General features: G+C 39.9%; 1 pseudogene; it reads left to right on the top strand.

Moving 5' to 3' along the window:
* Nucleotides 1–10,921: 10,921 nt before the first annotated feature.
* LOC101038283 (small ribosomal subunit protein eS7-like) lies at nucleotides 10,922–11,513 on the top strand (annotated as a pseudogene).
* Nucleotides 11,514–12,456: the final 943 nt, after the last annotated feature.

The raw sequence follows: 12,456 nt of genomic DNA, 5'->3' as shown, positions 1-12,456 counted from the left end.
TTACATTTTGCTGCTTCTATTTGATATGCCAGCTTTTTATTTCACTTTTAAGAGTTTGTAGAAGATCTCTACCAAGAGGGGCTGCTTGACATACAAAGCTATCTCATGTACACCATTCCCAGATACTCAAACTTCTTAGGCTAGCCTGGAACAATCTCAGGGCTGATAATTTAGAGACATAGCTTAGAGGGTAATTCAATACATGATTGTCTCTAAATAGGAGTCTTACCTAGAGGTTTTTTTTTTAAAAAAAAAAAAAAAAAGATAAATCAATATCAGAATAAAATTCCAAGTTGCTAGAGGCCTTAATTCTGGATGCACTTTAAAATAGAGGCAGTGAGCTATAAAATATTTATGCAAATGTTTCACCAATGGGAATTCTGAATCTGATTAAATTGGTCTGTGGGATGAGTTTGGGCATTTATATAGATGTATATGTATTTAAGTTTCCCAAGTGATTCTAATAAATTAATGAATTGAGAAGAACCTAGTGTGGTGCCTTTCTACTTCAAAACCAGGTAAGCCTAGCTTCAGAGGCTGGGGTCTCCCATTTAAAAGCTGTGTGATCTTAGTAGTCATTCAATTTCTTTGAGCCAGTTGTATGACAAGAGACTTGGGTGAGGTAGAAGGAGTCTGGGGGAGGAGCCAACGCTAGAAGTTGGCAGTAATGGGGCACATTGTCTGTGGAAAATGTCAAGCAATAACAACAGCAAATCAAAGTCCATCTGCTTTTTGTTTTCACTAAACACTAGCAGTTTTAGATAACATTAGAAATAAAGTACTCTTCCCCAAAGGGATGGCTGTTTCTACTCTCATCTCCCCCCTACAGTCTGGTATGCCACTGAACTTGTTTCCTCATCTGTAAAGCTGGGTAAAATAAAGATAAAAATACCTACTTTGTAGGATTGTCTTTACAATTTAGAAAAAGTTTGTACAAAGTGTCTCTTCATCGCTATCCTAGAGTGACTCTTCAGCTAGACTGCCTGGCTGGAATCCCAACTCCATTATTTCAACTTTGAGTGAGTTACTTAGTTTCTCTTATTCAATTTTTCTCACCTGTAAATGGGGATAAGAAATCACTTACTTTATAGCACTGCCTTGAAGTAATACCTATAAAGTATGGTGAATCATGCTGGCACATAGTAAACTCTCAATAAATATTAGCTATTATTATTGGCATATACTTTGATTTTCATTTACTGGTAATTATCATTTTCTCATAAATAAATATTTGTTAAACACCTATAGCTCTAATAAGTGCCATTTATTTTCTTTATTATCCAAAATAGAAGGTTCCCTATTGTATAATGTCAAAAGAGTGAACTCTCTCAGCATCCCTTGGTGCCAGGTACCTTGTCTACTCTAAAAAATCTTATTACTTTCATCCCTTTCATCAAATCAGATATATTTCTGGAAATGGACAGGACCTCATAACTGACGTTTTAGGACCTCATTTTGACATTTCATAATTGACATTGCCACTCACCTGCCTCAAATACAGTAAGATCATATTCATAATGCAGAATCTTAGGAAAGAAAGTTAAAAGAACATGCCAATAGGTATGTAATTCTGGCTAAAAATAAAATTTTCATTTACAAATAGCTACATCACTTAATCTTATTACTCTAGGAACATTAATATTTAACACTGTTTAGCACTCACAGTACACCATGTGCTGTGCCAAACTTGTCAAGTATTACCTTATTTAATTATTGTTACAATTCCTGTTAGAGAGATTCTATTACTGGCCCTGTTTCACAGGTGAAAAAATAAAGCCAAAGAAGGTCAGCACTGGTGTGCTAAGTACATCTAATAAGGGGCAGCTTCAAACCCAGGATCTCTGAAATCCATGTTCTTAATAACCGCCACGATCAACGTGTGTACACACGTCATTTTCTCATAGCACATGTTGCCGATAGGGTTATACGTTGTTGAGTTTACATTCTGAGCAGCCATGTCTGCAGGTCTAGAGATACAAAGTCATTCCAAGATGGAATTCTCCATCTACAGAATTAGTTCTATATTTGGAGTTTATTTTACACAGATGTTAGAGTTGGCACACATCCCTCATAAGGGGTAGTATGTCTTGGGTGTAGCCTTGCCAACTTCATTGGGCAGTCTTGTGGTGCTCATTCCACTTGGAGAAGCTCATCCCTGCCATTAGGTAATGACAGCACCTGGACATAAATGGCCGCCTGGGATGTCTTATACTTGCTCTTCCCAGCTAGATCTGGTCCTTTGTAGCACAGCCCAAGCCACTCTGTAGAAGAATTGTCTCTGGTTGATGCTTCTGTTGGAATCCACTTTTGGCTAGAACAATGCTCTTGTAATTTTCCATCTCCATCCACAGGCCCTTTGTCTTCTGCCATATATTCCCAGCCGCTTTCCTCAGGATCCATTTACATGCACTCATTTTCTAAGTCATTATCGCAATGGCCATTACAATTACAATTGGCTTCTTAATTCATAGCTGCTCTGATCATCATAACAATTATGGTTAATTCACAGCAGCTCTTATTGTTATTATTATTCATTTATTCAGTTTCATTTTTAATATAATGATGGCTTAAGCCAGGGCATCCCAGGTCTCTGCAGGGTGAGAGTACACCATGCAATGTGGTGCAGTCAAAATAGCATCGGCCTCTTTATTGCAAAAACAATATTATAATAAAAGAAGTTGAAAAGAAAAAAATTACTCGTAATTTAACCACTCTTGCAATACTCTTTTAATTTTCCCCATGTTTCTTTCTAAATTAGCTGAATGCTTTTACGTCGTAGTAATTACACTGTGGTTTTATGTTTTTCTTTCAGTTGACACCACACCAAATACAGCTTTCCAAGTTATTTTGCTGTCCTCATAAATTTTATGTTCAATTAGAATCTCTCTAGCTGCATGACCTTCAGCCTGTTAACACAACCTTTGTGAGCTATACTAAAAACATAATTTATAATTCTTTGCCTGTTTCATGAGGTGAGAAGTCACTGACAGAGTAAATATGCAAATATTTAGCTGAGGACCCAGAGAAGGGAGTTTCTATACATGTTAGCTTCTATTTCATCTCCCCTCAAATTTTGACTCTAGTGGTCTATTTTTGATCAATATCTCCTCCTTTGGGACTGAAAAACTTGGTAGTTGAAATTTCTCCTAAACTACAGATTTTTTTTGGAGTTGCTAAGCATTATAAATTAACACTTGAATTTTGTGACCCAGTCCCCACTGGGAAGACATACTTGTGAAGTCATACTTAGCCATTTTGCTGGGCTAGTTCAGAATACTGTAGAGATAGCTGTCTTCAAACTTCTTATTGCTAGGCCAAAAGACTTGACAATTACATATCTTAAATATGTCAATATTTCAGTTTTATTGATTACAAAAAAAAGTTAAATTTGAAAAGACATTAAAAAATTTGTATACATCCTCAGACTTTACCACACTCATATAACTGGCTGCCTATTAGATAATAACCATGATCTATGTTAAATTTTGTATTCTGCCTTTGCCTACTGCTACTGAGTGCCATAACTTTCATTAGTAATTCCTGCAACATTATCTATCAAGTTAATGTGTTCTAATTTACTGGCACATCTTCCTATGATTGAACATTTAGGTTGTTTTCAGTGGTTTTGTATTATATATAATACTGCAGTGAGCAACTTCACCTATGAATCATTTTTCTCCTTTCAAAATACTTAACCAGGACAAATTTTCAGGATTATGGATACATAGGGAAGAAGCTACGTAATAGTCCCCAAAGGGTCCTGATGCAGCTTTTCAAAAGATCTGTAAATTTAACCCTAATTTATTTAATGTAGCAAATGTTTTACTTATATTCATAGTAGCAGATTAATCATAGGAAAGTAGATTAAGGGACATTTTATAAAATGGAAAAATATTATTGCATCATTTTTTGAACAAGTAAGCAATCATTCAATTCCTCCTCTCCCCTCCCCTTCTTATTCCATTAATCTCAGCTATGCCCTTAGTGTGTGTTAGGTACCCAAAGTGAAAAAGGAAGGAGAGAGTGAAATAGAGAAAACAAGAATAACTAAAGTTGATATAAGACATTACGGTTTAAGGACAAATAACATGGTTTAACAAAAACCCTGTAAAGGCTAAAAGACAAATATCCCATTTTACAGATGATAGAACTGAGACTCAAGAAGGCACAGTGGCTTGTCAAGGGTCACCCAGCTGGACAGCTGCCTAGCTGAAATGTTGACTCTCATCTCTTGGTCTTCTAATCTCAAAATCAGTGTTCTTTAAATGCACAATTTCTGTTGCCCTTAAGGAGTTTATCTATGAAGTAGTCATAGAACAAATCAGGAAATTAAACAGTTAAGTTCTGGTTTCTATGATAACGACGCTAATACAACAAAACCATCCAACATTCATTCACTGTTTACTGCGTTATCAGGAATATATTCAATCTTGTTTAATCCTCATGGCAATCCTACAAAGCATGTGTTGTTCATCTTCATAAATCAGGAAACGGGATCACAGAGAAGCTAAATAACTTGCTCAAGATCAAAGTGCTAAGAAGTAACAGAACCAGAAATTGAAACCAGGAAGCCTGACAGTGAAGCTCATGCTTCCAACACTAATGTGTAAGGGAAGTGGGAGCCATGACTTGCTATAGGACCTTAGACACTTTTTTGAGATGGAGTCTAACTGTGTCACCCAGGCTGGAGTGCAGTGGTGTGATCTCAGCTCACTGTAACCTCTACCTGCCAGGTTCAAGTGATTCTCGAGCATCAGCCTCCCAAGTAGCTGGGACTACAGACGTGCACCACGATGCCTGGCTAATTTTTGTATTTTTAGTAGAGATGAGGTTTCACCATTTTGGCCAGGCTAGTCTTGAACTTCGGACTTCAAGTGATCCACCCACTTTGACTTCCCAAAGTGCTCGAATTATAGGCATGAGTCACCAAAACCAGCCCCTTAGACAAATTTCTTAACTTTAATTTCTACTAAATTCTTTCCTGGCCCTGAAAAGGGACCTTCATCCACCTTGTTTTGGTTGAAAAGCAGCTTTAGGGGCCTGCTTGCAGTGGCAAGGGCAGTTTTCATTGGGCATGCAGAGGAGCGGACCAGCACTTCACCGGTTCTTCTGAACTGAGACGTCAACAGAGTGGCCTGTGGCAAAAAAAAAAAAAAAAAAAAAAGAAAAAAAAAAAAAAAACAGGTTCTGAATTCCCTTTGTTCTCCCCTTTTATGTTGTCCAAAGAAAAACAAAGCTAAAAATGCCCTTTGATGCCATTTTCTGTATGAAAAAGTAAATAGAACCCTTCATGGTGCAAGGCTCCAGGCTTGGAGCAGGAATTCAGTAAAGTTACACTGATGGCCAGTGCTCTGGGGACCACTCCCTGGTGGAGAGATGGATGCAGAGCGGCAACCAGAGCCGACTCCTCATGTTCCTTCATCCCATTGATCAAATTCTGTTCCTGACAATTTCAGTCGTTTAAACCACATGAATGAGATGCTTTGAGCATCCTTTGACTAACACAAAGTCAATTAATATGCTAAATACTAATAAGCTTGATTCCTGCCTTGTGCTCAGAATGCCAATGGCGATGCTTTGAGTTGATTGAGTGGGTCTGAAGAGTAGGAATGGAACTAATCTGGGAGAGTGATTTCTGGAGTACCCTCCTGGGTACTGTAGACATTTTCTTGTCCACTGTCCCCTCCACCATCTACATGCACATGCACACACACACATATAGCACAGATCCACACGGCACACGCCTGTGTGCACAGGCTCCTTTGATGACAAGAGTGGTTTTGCCTGTTGTGGCCTCTGGTTACCTTAAAATAAGGACAATAACAAAATATTTTTTGTTCCTGGGTTAGTACGCTCTTTGGGAGTCCTTCCATAGGACTTTCCCCTAACTCTTAAGAAAGGGAAATGGTCCCATTTCCCACGGGCTTTGACTTGGAGTTCTGAATTTCTGATTATTCAGAGAAAGGCTTCATAGCCTGGTGAAGGAGTGAAACAAAGATTATAACCTGATGGACTCATTTGAGCAGCATTTTGTTTGGCCTGCACAGATATCCATGAAATAGTTAAACCTTAGGAGATTGTACATCAACATCAAAATCTCAAAATCTGACGTGTTAGCATTTCTTGGGAAGTTGGGTGATCTAACAACATGGTGGTGACCTTCCTGTTTGGCAGCACATGATTGGCACTAAGCAGAGGCAGTCGCTTCCTTCGCCACAGTCTCCACGTGCCCTTCTTAATGCATCTATGTCCCTGATTGCTTTCTTTGAGATTTGGGATTGCATTATCTGATTTAACAGTCTGAGAGTAAAGGTGGAGCCAAGAGTCCCTCTGTCTCAGTGGTCATAGCCAAACTGGCCTGTTAGCATCACATTGTTAGCTTCCTGTCATTCCTTCCCCATGGATGACCGCTGCATGGCCAGGAAAGGGATGGGGTTGCTGATGTAGTGAAGACCACCTGTCACTCACTCTGTAGGGCATGCACCACGTGCTGATCATCTTTGACTGCCTGGCACTGAGCTAGACCCAAGAGGTGTGTGGCCAGCCTTCTAGGGAGTGACCCTTTTCTGACAGCCCACAGTTTGGTTACTGAAATGGTTTGCCTTGTAGTCACCATCATTGTATTAGTTGTTAAGGTAAAATGTTTTGGCCAGTGCAGCATATTAATCTCACACTTCCCTCCTTGTATGAGAATACAGCTATATCCAAACATCCAAGAACACAGATCTCATCCATTTTGTACATGTATACATGTACACAAACACTTTGCCGCACTCTTGCCTTCTCTGGCCTTAACTGTTTTGTCCCAAACAGGGGTTTGAATATAAATGGCAGACTTTGACCTTTTGGTTTATTGAGAGGTTAACATCAAAAGACTTTGATCCAGTCCTATTAGACTGACCAGTAGCTCTGTGGCTGGTTAAATGCAAATGATTGATTAGCTGATGATACCAGTCTTGCTTACATTCTCCTCAGTAATGAATCCTTGAACATTTCATACTAGGTATTATTCACTGGTTGACCAGGATGTGTTTAGAAAATATTCTCTAAGTGAGCCGAAGTGTAGACCCAAAATACAGCGAATAACTTAGGAGGCCTACTGCTAAGATATGTCTCATTGTTTTACAAACTCAACTTATTTCTTCAAGAGGAAGAAACTCCAGAGGTGAATCCGGCACCAGAGATGAATCTCCCAGACTTCTGGGAATGCGTCACGTCTGAATAGGCTCTGGCCCCTTTCTCATATTTGGTTACACCACTGGACACGTTTCCTTTAGCTTCATTAAACTGCAGACAGAAGAAATTCAGAATGCCAGGAATGAGTAAGTTTTTAAAAGTGATTCGATGAGACAAGTGGAGTCTTGTTTATGGAGAGATTGAGGAAACAGCAGTATTATCATCAGGACTGTACCTTCTTTTCAATTCGCTGCTATTGATTAAAACTTGGCAAGGGGCTCTCTGGTAATTTGCATGACATTCACATCACATGTCAGATAACTGGCTGTGTCTTCTAATTCTTATTCTTTAAAACCTTGAGATGCCAGAGAATGTAATGGATTTGTTTTAAATTGGTTTAATTTTCAGCCCAAGTCATCAGATATTTGAAAAGTTGGCTAGGAATATCACTTAAAAATTAATATCCTAAATATGCCTTAAAATGTAAAATGTTTTGCATTACAGCTCAATTTCAAGTCAAATTGCAAACCTGGATTGCATAGACACACCTGGATTGAGAGAGCATATCTACTGCTTATTAAATTTCACTATTTCAGATTATAGATTGGTAGATGTCTGTGTAAGTCATGGGAGGGATGGGAGCCATGAAGATTAGACCACAGTGTGAGTTTGCTGTGTGCATTGTACCCTTATGGACATAGAAATTAAATGGCATTAGGCATTAATACTTCTAGGTGAATTTCACACAGATTCAATAACCATCATCTATTCAGAATAAAACTTGTTTTTCTCCTCTATATCCTCTTCCTGTTGATATTATCTGCCATGATGAGTGGCACTATTTTCTATTCATACTCAAACTAGAAAGCTGAATGTCTTCACTAACCCCTCCCCACACTTTCCACACTCAGTCTGGCACCATGTCCTAAAAGTTCTTCCTGAAAGTTACATGTAATTTGACTTCTCCTTCTTAGTTCTTTTGTGGGGACCCTGATTTTGGTTGCCATCTCCTAACAGCAGCTTGGTAAGTGATGAGCCTCACATTCCTCTCTATCACTGCCTCCCTTCCCTGACCTTGCCACAGAATAATATTCTGAAACCGTTGCCTCCTTATATCAACACACTGCTCAAACAGCAAAGACAATTTTAGTGGGCATCTGTTGTCTGTTGAATAAAAGGCCCAATGTATAAGAGGGACAGCCTTTTTGATCTTGTTCCAACCTATCTTTATGTCCTATTTTCTCATCCTTTCTCACTCTTGTCATGGCATTGAGCCACAGCAAACTACGCTCTTCCTAATGTCTGGGGCTTTGCAATGATCTGTGTGTGTGTTTGTTCGTTCTCTCTCTCTCTCTCTCTCTCTCTCTCTCTCTCTCTTTCAATACAGAGTCTTACTCTTTTGCCCATGCTGAAATACACTGGCATGATTATGGCTGACTGCTCACTGCAGCCTCTACCTCCCAGGCTCAAGTGATCCTCTCACCTCAGTCTCTTGAGTAGCTGGGACCACAGGTGCCCACCACCACGCCTGGCTAGTTTTAAATTTTTTTGTAAAGAGGGGGTCTCACTATGTTGCCCAAGCTGATCTCAAACTCCCTGGGCTCAAGTGGTCCTCCTGCCTTGGCCTCCCAAAGTGCTGGAATTATAGGCATGAGCCACTGTGCCCAGTAGATAGAGGAAGCTTAAAAAGAGGGCACACTCACCTGGAAACATGGGCAGGTATTTTCATCTATTTCCCTGAGCTGGGATATGCAGTAAATTCCTTTTCTGTCTTACTTGACACTATTCTAGACTCAGGCTAACACCCTGTTTCCCCAATCTATGCATTAGGCCACTCAGTGATGCCTGTATTCTCTTTTGAGGTAATCATAAAGAAGAGACCTTTTAAAATTTTGAGCAGTATTCTGTGGCATCAATAACTGTTTAGCCTAATGGTTCTCAAACTTCAGTATGCATTGAAATCCCTTGGAGAATTTGTTAAAACACAGATTGCTGGTCCCCAGCCCCAGAATTTCTAATTCGGGAGACCTGAAATGTGTTCTGAGCATCTGCATTTCTAATAAGGTCCTAAGTGCTACTGAAGTTACTAAGCTAGGGATTGCACTTCTCAAATCATGGCTTCAGCCAATGCATGTCAAGAACAGAAGGTGGGATATGAATTCAGAGAAGATAAAACACCTTCTGGGGACACGCTGGAGTTAAATGGACATTTTTGGGTTGTTTGTCCTTTTTTTTTTTTTTTTTTTTTTCTTGTGGAATAAAGTGGATTGTTATACAGATAGAAGGGAGGTTGGTGCTGACGGATCTCTGGAAAAGGACTTGTTACTGTAAACAAGGGTGTGACCAGTGTACATTTCTGTCACACTGAACTACTTTGAGTCTGACTTTAGGTGTCGCTTTTCCTGTTCTGATGCCAGGAGGAAACTTGAGGCCAAAAAATGTCCTTTAAGAGCTAGTGAGTCCCGCAGTCCTTGGTTCTACTTTTCATTGTGGGCTTCCCCCAGGAAGGCTGTGGTTCTCAGGGGCAAGTGAGGAAGCATCCTGGTAACAGTGATTATTTTTCCTCTGCCTAGTCTGTGCTTTCCCCAGCAAATTCCCGGATAACTCAAAGACAGCTTCAGTATAATTTTTGCAAATACTTTTCAATCCTTCTAGGATATTTATTCCTGTGTGTCCAAAAAACCTGTACATTTTATAGTACTAGTCAAATTATACTATAATGATTTTGTCTGATGATCTGTTTCCTCTATTTTCGATTAATGACTCCTTGAGGACAGCATACACATACATATGTGTATATATCCACATGTATTTCATCTTTTTGTCCCCTAAGATAATTTTCAACAAATAAACGAGCTCTACTTTCATGCACATCACAGTTCCTCCTTTTCAGATGTGTAAATCTTGTTTTGCTGCACAAATTTCAGGCTCCTACAGGTGATCACTCTGTGTTCTGCTTTCTCTGAGTTCTTTTCTACTCATTGCTCAGCCCCAAATTGAACATCCAGGCAGAATTTTTTTTTTTTAAAGCAATGATACATTGATTTTCATCTGCTTGTGGGAAATGAGATCATTAGCAAGGAGGGTTTCTACTTTCTGCCTACCCCTTTAAGAAGCCAAAAGGAAAAAAAGTTGCCAGATGATTGGAAATCAAGCTGCATATTTGGGAGATGGATGAAAGTGCCTGTACTTGGCTCTAAAAGCCTTCCCTGAGTGAGATGACTATGGCTTTTGAAAGATCAAAGAGTCATTCTTTCTCTTTTCTCCTGGAATAATCACGGCCATTAATAGCACGTGCTGACTTTTTCTTGGGTGAAATGGAGGGCTTTTTACCTTATCCTCATCTGGACTGTGGACCTCTCCATTTGGTCTCAGATTGATTTAACTACAGATCTTCTGTGAGAGCCAGAGAGGATGGAAGAGGGATTAGCTAGGATGTAAACACCTTTGTAAAGGTAGCAGTGAGGGTTTATTACCCTCTACATCAACAGGTGGCAAACTTTTTTTTTTTTTTTCTTTTAAATAAAATCCAGGTAGTAAATATTTAGGCTTTGTAGACCATATGGCCTCTGTCACAACTACTTAACTCTGCCATAGTATGAAAGCAGCCATAGATATAAAGATAAATAAGCATGCTTATGTCCCAATAAAACTTCACAGAATCAGGACTTTTCTGCTGGTGTTGAGGAAAACACTTTTAGGAGTCAGCCCTGGAACAGCAGGCCTTGCTCACTAGGAGAAGGCCATGTTCAGTTTGAGCGCCAAAGTCATGAAGCCTAATGGTGAGAAGCTGGGTGAGTTTGAGTCCGGCATCTCCCAGGCTCTTCTCGAGCTGGAGATGAACCCAGACCTCAAGGCTCAGCTCAGGGAGCTGAATATTATGGCAGCCAAGGAAATTGAAGTTGCTGGTGGTGGAAAGCTATCATTATCCTTGTTCCCATTCCTCCACTGAAATCTTTCCAGAAAATCCAAGTCCTTCTAGTACCTGAATTGGAGAAAAAGTTCACTGGGAACCATGTTGTCCTTATCGCTCAGAGGAGAATTCTGCCTAAGCCAACTCGAAAAAGCCATACAAAAAATAAGCAAAAGCATCCCAGGAGCTGTACCTGACATCTGTGCATGATGCAGTCCTTGAATACTTGGTCTTCCCAAATGAAATTGTGTGAAAGAGAATATACATGAAATTGGATGGCAGCCAGCTCATAAAGGTTCATTTGGACAAAGCCACAGCAGAACAATGTGGAACAGAAGGTTGAAACTTTGAAACTTTTTCTGGTGTCTATGAGAAGCTCACAGGCAAGGATGTTAACTTTGAATTCCCAGAGTTTCAGTTGTAAACAAAAATGACTAAATAAAATACATAGTCACAGTAAAACCAAAACAAAAAAAACTTTACAGAATCAGGTGGCGGGCTGCACTTGGCCCTGGGGCTGTGGTTTGTCACCTACAGATTTCAAAATCTCTGGCTCTGAGTCTGCTGGGTCTCCCAAACTTTGGTGCTTTCTGCAAAACTTAGAAAACAGGGTAACTGGGGGAAAAAGGTAATAAAACCTTCTGCTTTCAATCAGCCAAGATGCATGTTCCTGAGAGTGGTTTCCTTTTCAAATAGGAGAACAGGATCAGCAGGCAAACAGGAAGGAGTAGGGACTGCTTAACTTTGGGTCTCCCTCCGGAGCCCCATATTGGTAAAACCTACAAGGAAGCCAGAAGATCAGGAAGAAGTTCATTTGCAGAGTCCAGCCTCAGCACCACAGATAGAGCAGAGAAGAATGGACTTGAAGCTGAGACATAACTGTGGAACAAGTGGCTGAGACCCCACCAATGGTATCAATATTGTTGGTATGACATGAGGTTAGTAATGAGACCCAACCCAAAATGTAGCTATCAGAGAAATAGGGTTGCTGTCTGATAATTAAACTGATAAAACCTACACACCCTATGGCTTGGATTGGCTGAGTATAAAATTAAATACAATTCTGCCTCTAACTTTGAAGACTTTGAGGACACACAAAACTCTACATGAATTGATCTGAGTTTATCCTCAGAGAGACAAGACAGGCATGCAGTTTATTAAGTAGAAACCTAAGCATATTGTACCATGTAGGGAAACAGACTGAGCGGAAGGGAGCTAGATTAGCCTAGGAAAAGGCATCCAAGACCAGGTGTGGTGATACATGCCTGTAGTCCCAGATACTCTAGCCACTTGGGGGGCTGAGGTGGGAGGATTGCTTAATAAAGATCATGGCACTGCACTCCAGCCTGGGCGACAGAGCGAAGTGA

The sequence above is a fragment of the Saimiri boliviensis genome, chromosome 12 (genome assembly GCF_048565385.1).
Source record: "Saimiri boliviensis isolate mSaiBol1 chromosome 12, mSaiBol1.pri, whole genome shotgun sequence".
NCBI lineage: Eukaryota > Metazoa > Chordata > Mammalia > Primates > Cebidae > Saimiri > Saimiri boliviensis.
Note: the sequence above shows the minus strand (reverse complement) of the source record. Positions and strands in the feature narration are given on the sequence as shown.